We start from the raw sequence: 18063 nt of genomic DNA, 5'->3' as shown, positions 1-18063 counted from the left end.
TTCACCAAACTGTCATCCCTTTTGAGTAAAATTTTAGTAATGCTTTATTTGCATATAACTAATTCATAAATACCATCACCTTATAAATTAAAATGAAAAATACTATTTGTAAATGATAGTAATTTATTTTGATAAAACATATGTATGAATAGACTGGAGGCTGGAGTAGGTCTGTATAACGTTTGCCTCAGAAATAAGGGCCATAGTAAGCAAGAAAGCTGCAGCAAGCTTTAAAGCATGGTTTTTATTAGGATTTCTCATGTCTCTGGTGTAGGACGAAAATGTAACTATGCAAACAAATCGTATGACATTGACTAAAAATGTTGCTTGCTTATAGAAAAGTCCAAATTAAAACAAAACAAAACAAAAATGGATTAACAGATAATTTTCTCAGCCAGAGATGGATTCTACCCTCTTTTTATTAGTTGACAAGTGTTTTAACAAAGTATCTTAAATTACCAGGACTATTAAGATGTCCTGTTACATCCCTGCCACAGAACCTAATATTTTATGATTCAGAGATCCTAAGAACAAATTTTTTTCCTAAACACAACTGAAAAAAAAGTACAGACTTTTTAAAAGTTAAATAAAAATATAAGGGCATCAGTGGGATATTATATTTTAAAGCAACCCTTGGGAGATCTTTCTGTGATGTCAATAATCAGTTCCTGATGTTTCTGGGTTTTTTTCCCAAAAAACTCATCTTCTTGTGTCTAAAATGAATTTAATAATAAAAAATAGAAGTCCTTCTTATGCTTGTGTAATTCAGACATTTGTGATCCATTGCACTAGGATATGCTACATTTTAAACATATTTGTTAGTACCGTCTTATTAAAACTTTGTTTTCATTGTCTCTGGGAGAAAACTTTCTCCTTTATTCCAGTCATCATTCTGTTGAAGCTCAGTGATTGTTGGAGAAATGATACGGATTTTTCAAAAATCTCTGCCCAGCTTGTTGCTGTGGTCTAGATACTGTCTGTCAGTCTGCTTGGATCTAGGAACTTTCAAGGCACAAGTATTTCTTTAATTAGTTACTTTATTTTAATTGGAGGATAATTACTTTACAATACTGTGATGGTTTTAGCCATATATCGACCTGAATCAGCCATGGGTATACATGCGTCCCCTGATTCTGAACCCCTCTCCCACCTCTCTCCCCACACTGTCCCTCTGGGTTGTCCCAGAGCACTGGCTTTGAGCCCAGTAGAGCTGCCTGCTTCTTACAGGGCTTTAACAGCTACCATGGAGAGTGTGGTTCTACTCAGTTTTCTTCCTCACCTGGAATCTAATATCCATCCTGTTTCCTGTTGCTACCAAACCAGTTTAGAAGAACATTGAACACACATAAGGTTTGTTCATTTTTGAGGATTCCTAGGGCTTCCTTGGTGAGGCAGACAGTAAAGAATCTTCCTGCAATGCAGGAGGCCTGGGTTCGATCCCTGGGTCGGCAGATCCCCTGGAGAAGGGAATGGCTACGCACTCCAGTCTTCTTGCCTGGAGAATCCCATGGACAGAGGAGCCTGGCAGGCTGCAGTCCATGGAGTTGCAAAGAGTTGGACACGACTGAGCGCACATACACAGAAAACTAAGCCCGGTATTCTGAGAAATGTGAACACCTGGATGAACAGAAGACTCAAATGAAGGGATAAGTGGAACTCACCTCAGATCTCTAGAACTGTGGCAGGATGTAGCTGAGTCCCTGTGAGGCAGGTCTCAGAACCCTGCGTTTGCCCTGCCTGGCTTCTCGGCACAAAAGCGTCTAACTCTTAACAGATATTTCCACAAACTCCCTATCCATCTCCCTGCTACTGGTTGATATTGATCACGCCTTTTCTTGGAAAACATAGGACTCTTCCTTACTTAAGCTATGGAGAAATTTCAAGATACCAAACACATGCAGAAGAAAAACGGTACCAACAGAAGAACAGATTTTGTGGCGACATGTTACATTCCCGTGGGCTGTGTACACAGTTTCACCTGGGCGTTCATTTTTCCTGAGACTTAATTTTCCATCCCAGGTGTCTAAATATAGAGGATGGATCCTCTTCTGCAGTTCCTTCCAGCTTCTGGGTCTTTGAGCACAGTGTTTAAATTAAGTTTTGTTCTGCAGTGGAATTACTTATTTCTCTACTATGAAATGTATGATCTGGCAGAAGAATGAATGGTTCTACGGTTCATTACCTCTTTCCTGCTTGTAAGAAATACCCTGGATTCCTCTCAAAGGCAGAGATAGTACCTAATTCCCCTTAGGATCTGCATGAAGCAAGGAGTTCAGAAATTCTGACGTAATTTGAAATGGCATGTTTTGATCACTGAATAGTTAAGTTCCTTACAAACCTGAGCTACCCAAAGAAGGCTAAGGATTTAGTCCTTAAAATGTAAGAATATTTAAAAATTATGTAGATCTATATGTCCTGAGACAAATCTCTAAGATACAATCTTGAGAAAAAGAAGTGTGAAACCGTATTTACAATTTGATCCCACTTACGTTGTTTTAAAAAGAAAGCAACCTCCAAATTATCTGTTTCGTTAAGTATATATCTCTGAATGTGAATATACAGAAAAGCAACAGCAACAACATTCTAAAAGCTATTCAACACACTGATGACTGTGCAGTGTCTGGGAAGAGGATAAAATGGAGGGAATAAACCTCAGCTTATCTGATGTATTTGCATTTTTAACAACCAAACCATTAATTCAGTACTCGTGTTCTTAAAAATCAGCAGCAAAGTAGAAGGTCAAAGAATTCTCAAGCCATCCGAAGAATTGAATTAAAACAAAAAATGAGATAGATCAAAGTTTCATGGCTTATGAAAGCGGGGTGGAAACGCACAAAATGCCTCTTAAAACGAGATCAGAGAGATGTGGAAAGGGTAATGTTGAGGGCATTTTTCAAATGTACTCTGGAAAGTGATAAAAATTAGCAGAAGTTACCCTAATGTGCACCAAATGCAATGTGGAAGCAGGGTCATTTGGAAGAGTTACCTATTCTAAATACAGATCTTAAAGTAATATGCTTTAAAATGGATGCCAACAAATAGATACATATTTAAATTGAAAATAACTTGTGATTTTTATGAATTTCCCTTTTGGAATGAATAGACAAGTGAAAGATATATTTATGTTATAAAAAGATAATTCCATTTAAATCTTTTAAATATTTTGATACTAGTGTTTTTTGTGGGGATTTATAAATTATCTAAATATTTTTAATGAAAGTCTCTTCACATGAATGTTTAACCAAATATTTACTAGGAAAAATTTCACATTGGCTGAAAATGGAATTTTTCCACCAACCTAGCAATATCTCCTTTTGTCTACTATTTTGTTTAGCTATTACAATATTATTTTACTGTAAAATATTTCAGGATCACTGCAAAAAACCATAAGTCATAGAAATTGAAGGAGTAAGAAAGGTAGGGAAAAATTAAAATCCTCATAATTTAAACAGCAATAGCAACCTTGGATTGCATCTTTGCCAACCCTCTTACGCATATGTTGTTGTTGTTCAGGCACTAAGTCATATCTGACTCTTTGCGACCACATGGACTGCAGCACGCCAGGCTCCCCTGTCCTTCACTATATCCCGGAGTTTGCTCAAATAATACAAAAAAAGATACTGTTTTGCAAAAACTTTTTAATTTACTGAAACATTTTTCAGACTAATAAATCAGTATATATTTAAAACCTGGCGACAAGAATGCCTCCTATCCATCAAAGTGCTCTAGTCAAGAATTCACTCAAAATTCTTTGATTGTTTGGAGCAATCAATCACATGACTTTTGAATATCCTTTACAAGGATTCTCGAATAAATCACTTCATTTGATCCTCCCAAAATCTGGTGAGGGAGAAGGAGCAGGCACTGTTAACATCCACACATTACAGGTGACACCGCAAAGTCTGAGTGTGATAAAACAACCATTATTTGAACTGAAAAACAAAATCCCAGCAGTTGATTAAAAAAAAAGTCTGTTCCATGAGGGGAAATCAATCAATACTTTCATATTATCTGAATAGCCATATTATGGGAATTTTTTGACTTCCCAGCCAGCTTTTTCTATGTGTGTCATAGAAAATATTGGTGGCATATCCTGCAGTTTGTTTTATTATTAATTACTTTCCCTGTATTAAAGAAGGACCACTAGGAAGGCCCCCTAGTGGCCAGTTACCAATTCTGTTTCTCCCTCATCAGCACATCCAAAATGCTTAACTAGAAACAGTCCTGCATTTCTATTTAAGCACTATTATTAGTCAGAAGCACTTTTAAAAACTAGTTTTTCTCATAAATGGCTGAAATTTCTACAGTTGAAATATTTAGTCTCTTTTAATAATTCTCTGTCTTTTCTATGTTTACAAACATAAGAATGCCTACATAAAGCTAAGGGAGAACAAAACCATATTTCTGTTTCTCTCTTGACTACTAGTCTGTGTGAAGGTTTTGCTTCTTCCTTAACCACTTTCTTTTCTCCAGGGACTTTCACCCAAAGAACTTGTCATGATATATTACTACATATTTCACAGTGGAATGTCTTCATTATCCATTTTTTCTCCAATCTGAGTTTGCCTCAGTTGAATGGTAGCGTAGTTTAAGTTGTTGTATTTGGAAATAATCTATTTTGAAGTGTAAGTTTACTTAAAAGAATAATTTGCTTCATTTTCAAAAATACTAAATCATTATTTGAGGAACATTAAGGTGAATGTAATATCACCAGGAATTAAATCACTGAAAAATGTTGCATCTCAAATCTTCATAACAAAGCAACAATAACAACTTATATATATACATATATATATACATATATAATTTTTTTTAAATAAGACTTTTCATTAGGGAAAAATGATATCAAAATGTACATATTTTAAATATCTTGTATTAATATTTTCTTAAAATCCATTCCCTGAAAAATAAAATTAAATACTTAAAGCATTTCCTGTTCTAGTGATGACAGAATTTTTCTGCGTTAAATGGAAACATCTTAATCTTTCTTTAAAAGGAACCAATAAAACGAAAAACACATAACCCTCAGTCGATTCTACCTTTGGATAAAGTAATATTTTTACTTTTAATATTCATATTTGCTGTATGCACTAATCAAGTCCAGGGCATTTCAGGGCATGTAAAGGCAAAGGAAAGGCAGTTTTGAGGGACTAGTGATGGGTGAGTTTGATTTTGTGATTCTGGCACTCACTCTCACCTAGGTTTATGCAGTTTCTTCTCACTAATCTTTATTATCTCATTTCATTGTACTCCCTTCAATAGATGAGTGACTTTGACCATTTTTCAAAGATGAAAACACCCATGAGACATGCATATCAGTGTTTTTCTGACCCCCTCTGAACAGAATTGTGCAAACGAAAGAAGACACATTTTTCCATTTCCAAAACATAGATCATGTCTCATCACTAATTTTGTATACATCATCATTTCTAGAAGCTCCTTCTTGTGTTAGCATTGGTGAAGTAGTGGGGAAGAAAGGTAATTCTGGCCATGGAAATTATTACTAGTATAATCATTCATGTATACATAAAATAGAGACTTCCTATTCAGATATTTTGGTTATTTTTCAAGTGATGGCTGATAGTATACATTCTACAAGAGGGTAATTAGAGATCATTTATAGCTCAATTAAGGAAAGAGCCAAAAATATCTCCTTAAACATCCTTTAAACTCAGTTAGGGGTCACCCATCTCTCTTTGTGCATTTGTAGGAGATAACATATTAATATGAAATATTGCTGCTTTATTTTGGACTTTAGCTGTGGAGGAAGTGGAAAATTTTAGACGTGCTAACCCAGCAGACTAAAGAGATAGTCTCTGTGCTTCCTTTGTGTGGGATGAACGATCAGCCCATACACACTTCCAGGCTCCTACCTTCCCCAACCAGGCAGCAGGCACCGCACCACACTGCACATAAGACAACAGGCCTTGATGTCTTTGCTGTTAGAATATATAGTCACCCAGAGGTAGAAGTGGAAAATGGGAGCCTCTGATCATAAGCTCATAAAAGGCAATTTCAGTGTCAGAGTGGTGGACTGAGTAAATATAGAAAGGATTTATTATGAAGCTCTGTAGTGATGTTGGCACCAACAGCACAGTGCTGGGCAACATCCTATCGCCAAAATCCAGGCACTAGCACAAACATTGAACCACTGTGTTCTCAGTGACAATAACAAGAGTGGCTTGATGATTGGCTGGCATGGCCTCAAAAGACACATGCTGGCATGTTTCGGAGCATAAATGATAGATCTGCTGCTGGGAGGTCATAATTATTTAATCAGACCCAGACTGTAGGACCTGGAGGGACGTCGTGCGTCCTCCCAAGCGCAGAGAAAGGACAGAACTCAAACTTTGACAGGCTCCAGGGGGACCCTGAAAGGCAAGGGGCCATAGGGGTGTGTGCTTGCCCTACTAGCCAGGGTCCCTTTCCCCTGGGTCACATCAGCCCCCGACTGGGACCAGGAGGAAGTGAGTTACTGGCTGTCCTCTTGATGTGCTAATTGGAAGTGGAACCAATTATATTTCCTTTCATGGAAATGTCCTGCTCTGAACAGGAAATCACTCATTTGATCCAACCCTTTCTCCTTAACACACACATGCACAGAGAAGACTTGTGCCAACTGCTTGCTTTATGTATACGTAGTTTTCAATCCTGGCAGAATAAAGAGCTCCACCTCATTCAGCCTCCACAGATCATGTTTGAAAAATAAAATGGTAGGTACACCATGGTCATGAAAAGTCCCTTGACCCTGAATGTTTGGAAACCAGGGTCTGGGACAACACTAGGACTTTGCTCTTCAAATCAACTTTTAATCCCATGACAGATTGATGAAAAGAGAAAGGAAGGGGTGAGGCTTTCACAAGCAATGATTGTGTGTTTTGGTGGAAAGAGAACAAGTTAGTAAATTAAATTAGCATTACATTTCATTCCTAGCTCCTAAGAAATTTGGGAATTTAAATAAGGTGCTCTCTAGAATTTTGGTTGTGACATGTTAACTTTAAGATTCTGTTTTAAAGCTGCAAGAAACAGACTGATGATGTCATAAAGGCATAGTTGTTGCTGTCATTTAAGGATATTGAGTTAAAGCAAATGAGCATTAAGAAAAATGAATTCAATGTGATCTCAGTCTTAATGTGTTAATTCTTAAAGCTTTCCCCTATAGAAACCTTCCATTCTGGGCATTGAATTTTTTTCATTCTGCTTCTGTTCACTTCCCCTTCCCCATTTTTATTTAATCTTTCTGTACAGAAATGTTCTAGAGGATGGATGCTACCAGCAGAGCAGATAGTGATTTCTCTCTACTCTTTCCATCCTGGAACCCTATATGCAGTGTTCAATCCTAGGACACCGTGTCACTTTTTAAATTACTCACGTATTTTTTTTCTCTAAATACAGTGTTTTCTTCTTTTTTAAGAGCTGTAAAGATTATACACATGGCGCATGTGTATGTTTTCACTGTAAGTAAAATAGAGAAAGAAGTGAGAGCCCTCCTCTATTGCCCCCAAACCCAATCCTATTCCCTGACCCCAAAGGTAACCATTAGTAATTGATTGAGTATGTAAGTTTTCCCTCCATATGCTCTTTGTAAGGAATAAATTTCAGAAACAAAGTATGGAAAATATTTAACCTTCCACCACGATTATCAAGTTTTGATGTTTAAGAGGGAAAAATGCCCAAACACATAAAAGTGGAAAATCCCCAAACAATTTGGTAGGATATGCACTGTAGGTTTCTTCGTTCTGAAAAGTCTTCCAAAAGTTTGACAGACATACTTTCAAACACATGTAAAGACATCCCTATTTCTAGAAAATAAACTAAAAATGAGGTCAATTTCTTTAGAAAATACAAAATCTTTCATCAGTTTTCAAAGAGGGGGAAAGGGGCTAGAAGGGAAAAAAAATTAAACCATATTTCAACCACTCGTATCTAATGTTCAAATTCAGCCAGTTTTGTCTTTTTCGTTCTACAGATACAGTGGCATCATTCTTAAAACATTTTTTGAATTTGGGCAACTATAACCTAGTCTCTTTCCGTGATATAAATGTACATTTTTAAAAACTTTTTTTAATTGACATTTTAATAAGATAATAATCTTTTATCCTTTCTGTATGTACCTTCAGTAATTCTAGAATAGTTTATATAAAATCTGTAATTAAACAAAGATGTGGACTTAATTTAAAGGTTGCAGTCAACACTCCAATTTTGTTTTATAAATGAATTGAGGAATTCAAGCTAGCAAAAGAGATTGAGGTGATGGTGATGAACAGTCTGCTTGTATATAAAAGAATTAAGCAAAAATGGTAATAAAATTATCCAGATAATCTTTCATTTTCCCTTTCCTGCCCTCTGAAGATGCTTGGGAATTTCATGCTCATGTTGTAAGCATGTTCCCTGACTAATAACTTATTGTTTACAGTTGTTAGCCTCTGCTAAATTTCTTCAAGGGCATTAATTATCAAGGGTACCATTTTCTATTGCCTGTCTGAGTAAGTTCAGGAACAGGATGACATTTTAAGTACACCTTTAGGCTGTGCTCTGTCTTCACATGATGCTAAATTCAGAGAACAAAAGACAAAACCAATCTGAAAAACCACCAAGCCATTTGCCTGGCACCACATAGTCAGCAGGTCCAGCCAGAGGATTGAATGCTCACGTTTTATTTGCTTTTTAACTGAGATCCTTGTGCAGACAGGGAGAGAGAGAGATGCAGGAACTGTGTAGCAAAAGACATGTGATCATTTCACTTCAGAGGGTGCTGTGGGTGAAATGAAATATTCAGTCCCCGACTTTGAGGAACCCACAACCTGGTACAGATGACCAGACAAACTGTATAAGATTAAAGGATAATTCTGACCAAGGGCAATGAGACAAGATTCATGTTGTAAAGTTCTGCAAGAACTTTAAGTAAAGTATTTCTAAGTTGTTTTCTTTTCTGTGTTGTGTTCTTTGTGTTTCTTTCACAGAGAGATGGAATTGAATGATGTTTCGATGATCTGCATCTCAGCTAGTATTTTCCCCCAGAGTTCAAGTTATCTTTAAGTATCTTTACTCAAATCATTCAGCCAGCAACAATTTATTTATTGAGCAATTACAGTGTTTCAGCAGCAACATATTAGTGATGGAGTGACAAGAGTCAGCAGGACCGGTGCTGGACAGGTGCTATTTCACGGAGAGTGAGGAGTCTGCAGATAAGGGGTAAGCATAGGGCTGGAAAGAGCTCACTTACCAGTTTTGGGAAGCAAGAAGTAACAGAGGAGTTGACATAGAGGAGGTAAGAAGGGAGTGACTCTTAGAGATGAGCCAGAGTGAGTGAAGGGAAGGGAAGGGAGAAGCCAACCAACGTGCTTGCAGAGGAGGTCCCCTATTCACCCTCAGTGGGAAGCAATATTGCAGTGGTTTTAGAATCCCTCCATCTTTGTACTTCTCTGGAAACCTTGAATCTGAATGTCACTTACTCATGTATTCGTTTCCATGAATGCATGGTTCTCCATGGACAGGGATTTCTCTAGAGCAAATCATCGCCGTATTTCTAGCATGTAAACCTTGTCTGGCTTTGAAAGGGTCAAGCAGCATGAATCGATGTAGTGTTTATCAACAGATTGAAGTTAGAGTGTGATTCATGGTTGTCAAGTTTGCCAAAGCAAAGGGAAGCCATTTTCTAGAATCGTGTAAGCCCAGTTTACAGGGCATGGTTGAATATCCGTATTTGGGAGAATATTTCTTTTTGGCCTCACTTATGTCATGTTACCTGAAAGAGCTTGGCTTCATGGAGACTTTCAGAGGCAATAGCACAACAGTGAGTATGCCCAGCCCTCCTGGTGGCTCTGACTTGTGGGGGCGAGCACTTGGAGATATCAGTGGCTCTTTCAGAGCACTGGACTTTTCCACACATGAAGATATAATTTTCAGAAAAGATAAGGGACATTTGTGTAAAAGTTTTCTAAACAGGCTTCTTTCTCTATTAGAAACCTGATAATTTCATACCCAGGGAGAAAACTCTGCTGCCTAGTCTCCAGTGTTTTAAGAATTAAGATGGCATTTATGGGCTCAACTCAGTCTCATAAACTTGAAAATGAGCCCAAACCATCTCCTTTTGGACTCATTAATGAAGAAAAGTGGCTGAACTAGATTCTGAGCTGAGTTTTCTTTGAGTTAAAGGAGAAACAGATATATCATCTCAACAGAAGAAAGTCAGTCTTCTATTGAAACTCCAATCTATTATATTTAGCTACTGAAGACTCCTAAAGGAGAAGGGAAAACTTCAGCCTTCAGCATGGTCCTTTCCCAAGGGCCACCAGTAGAAGTTCTATGCAATGACAGCCATAAAAAAGAAGCGGATGGGAACTAGAACATGAGGGTTGAGAACTGGAACGTGCGTGGTCGCTTCAATCATGTCCAGCTGTTTGCGACGCTATGGACTATAGCCCGCCAGGCTCCTCTGTCCATGGAATTCTCCAGGCAGGAATACTGGAGTGGGTTTCCATGGCCTCCTTCAGGGGATCTCCCCGACCCAGGGATCAAAGCCACATCTCTTATGTCTCCTGCATTGGCAGGTGGGTTCTTTACCACTAGTGCCACCTGGGAGCCCCTGAGAACTGGGAAGGGGATGGCAAACAGATGTCAGTTCTTATTGATGAGCACTGGGTTGGAAGGATGGGAAACTGTCATGTGGGGTCATTGGAAAGGGCACCATGATTGATTATCAGTATCTGCCCTGGGTACAGAGAGGGAGGTAGGTTCAGATGCCATCTCCTACACCTGCCACTAAGTGTTGCTAACATTCCTCTCACTTAAACTTGTATGGGTTTGTGGAGGCAAAAGTATTATTTGGAAACAACTGATAACTTTTCAAAGATACAAATATATGAAAGACTAAGACTGTAGATAATTAAGTGGTATGAGAGACTAGAAATAAATCAAGTGGTGTGGTATTTAGCAAATTGCCCATTGGGGATGTTTCTAATTGAGTATTGTAACTATCCATGCTAAGATAGTCATATATGTGTGGAGCATCAGTTTAGAATGAGCTGAAAATATTAGTGATGATGATAGCCAAAATAATTAATAATAGCAACAACAACTAGTATTTAGCATCAATAGGTGGCAAGCCCTCTTCTGTTTTATGTATACATGATATCATTATTACTCAGAAAAACTCTTGAAGGAGATACTATTATAGCCCCATTTTTAAAAAGAGGAGACAGGCTTGTAGAGGTAGAATAAGTTGGCCAAGGTCACATAGGTAGAATGCTATGGCAAAGCTGTGATTCAATGTCAGGCAGTGTCATTGGGAATGACCTACCTAGCTTTCAGTATTCGCCACAATATTACACTGCCCTCATGTCTCATATAGAGTCAAAGGTCAATGTTTTGATAATAATTAATAATACACAGTGACCATAAAGCCTTTTTCATGTTGGAAACTATCCTGAGGTATTTTCTGTATAACAAAACTTTTCATTTCATAATCTCAGAGATTCTGCCTAACCATGATTGAATACCTCTGAACAGCCATCAGGGACTGCCTTAATAGATTTTGATATTCAACACAGATGATGTCCAGGAGATCATGGGAAGTAACTGAAACCCATACAAGGCATGTAGGAATAATTTCTAGGAGGCAGATATAGGGCTTTGTACTTTCATACATTTACTATGAGCCTTTTATGTGCTAGATTTGCTGAGAAATGACCTAGACAAGGCCCTTTCCATAAGACTACAGAGTCTATGGGGCAGGCCAGACAAATACGTATGTAAGCAGAAGAGAAGGCTGAAAGTGACTAACTCTAAAAGGGTAGCATAGGGAAAATATTCTGGAGAAGAGAGAATCTGACTTTAGGTTTGAAGTTTGAATAGTGATCCATCGGCATACAAGACAAAATTCTTTGGCAGCTGGAACCAAGACAGTCAAAGGCCCAGACATGGGTCATGTTGTTTGTACATTGGAAAACCTCTGAATTTACTAAAGCAGAAGAACATGTGTGTATCTTAGAGGGAGGTAAGAGGCTGAGGAGGGAACTGGATACATAATCGGGGCCTTAGAAATCATAAAGATTTGGATTTTGTTCTATAGGCAGTGGGAAGCCATGGAAAGCTTTGGAGAAAGATGTTCAAAACTATATTTTCATTTTTTTTTAAATTTATTTTTAATTAGGGGACATGTACCCCAGTGTTCATAGCAGCACTATTTACAATAGCTAGGGCATGGAAGCAACTTATATGTCCATCAACAGATGAATGGAGAAAGAAAATGTGGTACATATACACAATGGAATATCTCTCAGCCTTAAAAAGAATGAATTTGAGTCATTTCTAGTGAGGTGGGGGAGCTTCCCAGGTGGTTCAGTGGTTAAGAACCCACCTGCCAACAGGAGACACAAGAGATGCAAGTTCAATTCCTGGGTCCAGAAGATCCCCTGGAGGAGGAAAAGGCAACCCATTCCAGTATTCTTGCCTGAAAAATTCCATGGACAGAGGATCCTGGTGAGCTATAGTCCATGGAGTCACAAAGAGTCAGACACAAATGAACATGCACACGCATGCACGTGCGCGCACGCACACACACACACTAGTGAAGTGGATGAACCTAGAGCATTCAGAGGGAAGTAAGAAAGAGAAAAACAAATATCGTATATTAACGCACATATATGGAATCCAGAACTGTATTAGTAAATGGTTATAATGCAGCAGGGCAGAAGCTGGGTTGTAAGGAAAAGCACTGGAGGCAGAGACACCCAGTCAAAAGGCAACTTCAAAAGCCTGGGCAGGAGTTGATGAAGGCTTGACCAAGGTCAGGGGCAGGGGCCTGGAAGAAGGAGATGTGCAGGGTCTGTGTGGGAGACGAAGCCCGCAGAAGGCAGGCACTGCAGGAGCTGCCTTGTCTCATCGTCAAGGCCAGCATGGCCTCTCTCTGAGCCTCAGTCTCACACTGTGTTTTGGGAGGGGCAGAAGGGCAGAGGCCTTCCAGGGAACAGGCCAGCAAGCTTCTGTATTAGGAAAACTGTATTGGCCTCCTATGTTCTTCTAGGACCTTGACATTGACTTGACCCTGACCAACATTTTCCTTTCAGTCATGCTTGTCCCTTTCCACTTAAATGAGATGCAAGCCTAGTCCCACAGGTATCCCAGGGAGCGCAGAAGGGTGAAATCGTCTCCTCTCTTGGAATATAACAGGCACACTACACCTTTTTTCAATCCTAGACTCTGGGAGTTGGGAAGGACCTTAACCATTCCTTCTGACTCCCCTTGAGCAAGAGAGAAAGGTACGCAAAACAGATCATCAACAATACCAGGGAGCTTGACAGTGATGGAGACACAGAATATTTCATCTGTGGGGGACCAAGACTTTATCCTCTGTCTGTACAATGGCTGCCCTGCATCCATAGCAGGAATCAGAGAAACCCATGTCTATTAGGGTGCATTTTGGGAGGGTAGCACATTGGTGCCACATTCACTGTTTCAGACCAATAACCTATTAAATTGCTATGGATATATACCTAGCCTTGAAAGAAATCCCCTGAGTTAATACTTCTGTATTAAATTAGTCTAGTGCTATTTAGGCTAATCTGATACTGCACTAATCCAGATAGTGAATGAACTTCGATATGCATATTAGTACTTATTGAATTAAAACAACCAATAGCCAGATGCTCCACCATAAGCTTGCTTGATGTTGCTAACACAATTATAATTTACTGCAATGTCTCCTAGATGCCATCCTCCTCATCAAGTTTTATTGTCATAGTCTTTTGATGGCAAGTCGTGTTTCCAACTTAAATTAAGGACATTTACTTGTATTCAGATTCAAAATAAAACTCATTTTGCACCATGCTCAGATTGCTCTGACGTTCCAGAAGGAAATATCTTCAATCCTACGAGACAGCTGGAGCAGGCCACCCGTACATGTGGTCAGCCCCTTTCCTGCCCCATTCAGATGTTCTGCCTTTAAGAATGGTCTGTGTCTGCAACACAGCCGTCTGACTCAAGAGTCAGAATGTGGAAGGAGTCAGAAGGGCTGTTTCACAGATCGGCCGTTCAGCTCACTGCCGTTTCACAATGTGCAGACGAACGACTATGAGCTGGTGGAGTGACGGAGGCTTTCTCCCTTTCCTGCTCACAGCTGTGACTATCCAGCCCAGCTTCCCTTTCTAAGCCCTCCACAATCCATACTGGGGTGGGAGTATTTGTAGTACAAGAACATTATTCTGAAACCTGTCCATCTTCCTGTTAAATGGGTTCTTGCATGTTCGCGCCTGTGCTTATTTTTAAGTAAATTTATGTGCGGTCGTAAGAGCATACAGACAGGGAGATTACTCAAGGGGCCATTGCACTCACTCGAGATAAATGGAAAGGGAGAAGTTTGAGCTTGGCTATTTCTGGGATAAGAGCATCTTGGGGGGCATTAGCCAGCTATCCAGGTAGATAAATGGTCTGAGGCTGATTAGAATAACTCACCTGGAACAGTCTTATCCAAGGTACAGTCTGAGGACCAACGGCATCATCATCCTGGCTTTTCTCTAGCATCATCACAGACCCACTGCATTAAGCTTCAGACACCAAGCCCAGCAATCTGTTTTTTCAAGTTCTCCAGGTGGTTTTCATGCATGCCAAAGTGTTAAAATGTTGGATGGCATCACTGACTCAATGAACATGAGTTTGAACAAACTCTGGGAGATGGTAAACGACAGGGAAGCCTGGTGTGCTCCAGCCCATGGGGTTGCAAAGAGTTGGACATGACTTAGTGACTGAACAACAACAATAAAGTGTGAGAAGCATTGATCTAAGATGTGGGGTGTGCCATCCTCTCAAACTATAGTTAAAGCCAAGCTTGCGTGTCGATCTGGTACCATCATTCCCATGATAACTTCTTTCCCCTTCAACCTATGTGTTCTGGAAACTTAACCATATATGGAGCCCAGGTTTACATCCTTTCTCAGTTCCTGATAGTCTTTAACACATTGCTGGGATACTTTGAAATTATTTGTTTTAAATATAGGGCTGGAAATGTGATATGGAGTTTAACATAGATGAACTCCATGTTCAAAGACTGACATCTACAAAAGTGCTAGAAAAGACTAGTATTCAGCCAATCATATTTTTTGTTTGTTTTGAAAAGCTGTCTGAAAAACGTTTCAAAAGCCCATTTTAAGAGATTATTTCATTTTACCTGCTCATATACTTTGAGGTGTAAATGGTAGAGCTAACTTCCTTATTCCCATTTGATAAGTAAGAAATCCGAGGCCCAGTAGAGTATGTTCTGAGAGTACCTTTAATCTGGAAGTCTAACTGTGCTTTATTGTGTTTCAAAATGTTTCTGGTGAAGCACATTGCAAATACCCACAATTCAAAGGAAGGTCTAGCTGTTGAATCATATAAGCTTGTCCTCTGGCATTCCTTCTATGGGAATCTTCAACCCCAGATAAAGGGGGAGGCCCAAAGTGACCCAAAGGATGCATTCCTTGTCTGCTGGAGCTCTGCTGCCTGAGGCTCCAGGGCCATCAGCCGGTGGTCAGATTACCCAGTACCAGTGGAGGGCCAATAGTGTTTTGATTTTAACAACTCCTAAACTGAAGATGTCCTAGTTAAACTAAGGCTGGGCAACCACTTAGCAGTTGGTTAATACTTAGACAATTTAGTCATTTGAAACAATGCAATTAAGGATGAATCATGGCTCAGTAACCTAAACAAAATCAAATTAACAAATGGGCAGCCCTCCCTTTGGTCTGAGAGGCTAATTCATAACCTCCCACCTCGAAATTCCCTGAAACCTTGTACAGATTTCAGGGCATCTAGACTCATGTTGGCACAGACCCAGATGTGGTCCTTTGGTGCACAGCTGAATACTAAAAGGAAAGGGTGTTTTGAAGAGGCTTGCTGTGTAGGATCTCTTGCTGACATGACAGGGTATCTGGTACCAGTACAGCCTTTAGGATCAAACGGACTACATACAACCTAAGTCCCAGACCTACCCCTTACTATCTGAGTGACCATAGGCAAGTTAATCAGTTTTCCTATCTAAAATGCAGAAATAAGAACAGAGTCATATGTAATATGTATGTGTGTGTGTGTATCCAATAAGGATAATTAATAATGGATTTAGCTTTTGAATCAAGTCTGTAATACTAGCATAACTCATTACCAGGCAGTTTTCTATATTACATCTTAAATTCTGACTTTCCTTATGTAGACCTATGATGATTAATATCTGTGGAACTCTAAAGATTTTCATGGGATCATAGACACTTGGAGTGTGAAAGAATTCTATCAGTTTTTGAGAAGTGGGTCCGTGGAAGCATGGTATCTTTCCTAGGGTAGTGCTGTTTGAGACAAAGGTGTGAGTGGAGTTTATTCCTGTCCAAGGGTCAACTTCTCTTTGAAACAGAGACAAACCAGCTTTCCTCACCTGAAAAGTGAGATGTATTCTCTGCAACAGTACTACTCAACAGAATTATAGTAGAAGTCATGTAAGTAATTTAAAATTTTCTAGTAGTCACATTTTAACAAGTAAAAAAAATAGATTAAATCAATTTTAATACTACATTCCACTTAACCCAATGTATCCAAAACATTAACATCTCAACATGGAATCAAAGTAAAATTTATTAATGACACATTATGTTTTGCACTACATCTTTGAAATATAGGGTGTGTCTTATTCTTAGAGCACACCTCAATTCAGAGGCTAAATTTTCATTAGTCATATTTATATATATTTAATTTCATAAATTTTATGGGTGAAAAAGTAGATCCCTATACCCAGGTTATTCCAAACTTAAAAGTTTTCCAGTATCTGAAATGAGTGTCAGTTTTTAAACTAAAATTTACTAAAATGAAATTCAAAATTCAGCTCATCAATTAGAATAGCCACACGGCCACAGTCAAGTGCTCAGTAATCACATATACCTAGTTATCCATCCTATTAGAGAGGGCAGCTCTGGGCTCTTCTAGCCCTAAAGTTCTAAATCTTGAGGAGCCTTGCTACCATTTCCTACACAAAGATGATATAAAAATGATGACAGAAGAGATAGGTGGCTTGCCTGGAAAGATGACAAATTTGTGGTTGAGAGAATGGGCAGAGGTTCAAATGCTCTTACTTGGGTGAATTGGGCAATGGTTTAACCTGTCTGAACTCCAGATTGCTCACACATGAAATGGGGATTATAATACCTACTTCAGAAGTTACCAGAATGGCGCAACGTGAAGGTAATTGTAGAGAACTGACTCCAGGACAGGAATAGCAAGTGCAGAATAAAATACAGTCTAAAAGCTTCTGAACGGGTGGCCCCAAATTTATGCTTATCTTCATGTGACAAACATAAGCCTTTCATAAAGAGTTCATCTTTGATCGTAGAGACAGTGTAATTGCCTAATAACCCTCTAGTCATGCCTTTGGAACCGTTGGGAAAAGCCCACTGACACTCTGCAGTTAGAAGTGGTTGCCACTTGGTGATGGAATGAAGCCGAATGCTCTTTTTTGATACCAGGCTTTTGCACATGATGGTCCCTTTTTTTCTGGAATGCTCTCTCTGGTTCCCTCCTTTCTGCCTGGCAAGTTCTTACTCATTTTTCAGAACCTGGTTCAAATGTTTCCTTGAGTCTTTTGTAAACAGAATTAGTGCTTTCAGGCATCCTCTATTGTTTCATATTGAAAGTCAAAACAGCTAAGGGGTTATGTGGTGACAGTACTGTCTCCTTAAATAGGTTCATAGGTTCATAGGTCTCCTTAAATAGGTCCACTGCTATTATGGAGGAGAAGACAATGGCACCCCACTCCAGTACTCTTGCCTGGAAAATCTCATGGATGGAGGAGCCTGGTGGGCTGCAGTCCATGGGGTCGCTAAGAGTTGGACACGACTGAGCGACTTCACTTTCACTTTTCCCTTTCATGCACTGGAGAAGGGAATGGCAACCCACTCCAGTGTTCTTGCCTGGAGAATCCCAGGGACGGCAGAGCCTGGTGGGCTGCCATCTATGGGGTCGCACAGAGTCGGTCACAACTGAAGCGACTTAGCAGCAGCTATTATGGAAGCAGACAATTTACTTCAAATAAAAATGCAATTTTTT

General features: G+C 39.3%; 1 protein-coding gene across 1 annotated transcript in view; it reads left to right on the top strand.

The window, feature by feature from the left end:
* LOC145519897 (uncharacterized) overlaps nucleotides 1-18063 on the top strand; it is a 347803-nt gene that overhangs the window by 64427 nt on the left and 265313 nt on the right. The window contains exon 9 of the mRNA XM_081524944.1: nucleotides 8964-9195. The gene's annotated coding sequence lies outside the window, so the exon portion shown is untranslated. The remainder of the gene's footprint in view (nucleotides 1-8963; nucleotides 9196-18063) is intronic.

Source organism: Giraffa tippelskirchi, chromosome 9 (genome assembly GCF_054371585.1).
Source record: "Giraffa tippelskirchi isolate mGirTip1 chromosome 9, T2T-mGirTip1v1.2.pri, whole genome shotgun sequence".
In the NCBI taxonomy this organism is placed as follows: Eukaryota; Metazoa; Chordata; class Mammalia; order Artiodactyla; family Giraffidae; genus Giraffa; species Giraffa tippelskirchi.
The sequence above is the reverse complement of the archived record's forward strand: the minus strand, read 5'-3'. Positions and strand labels throughout refer to the sequence as shown.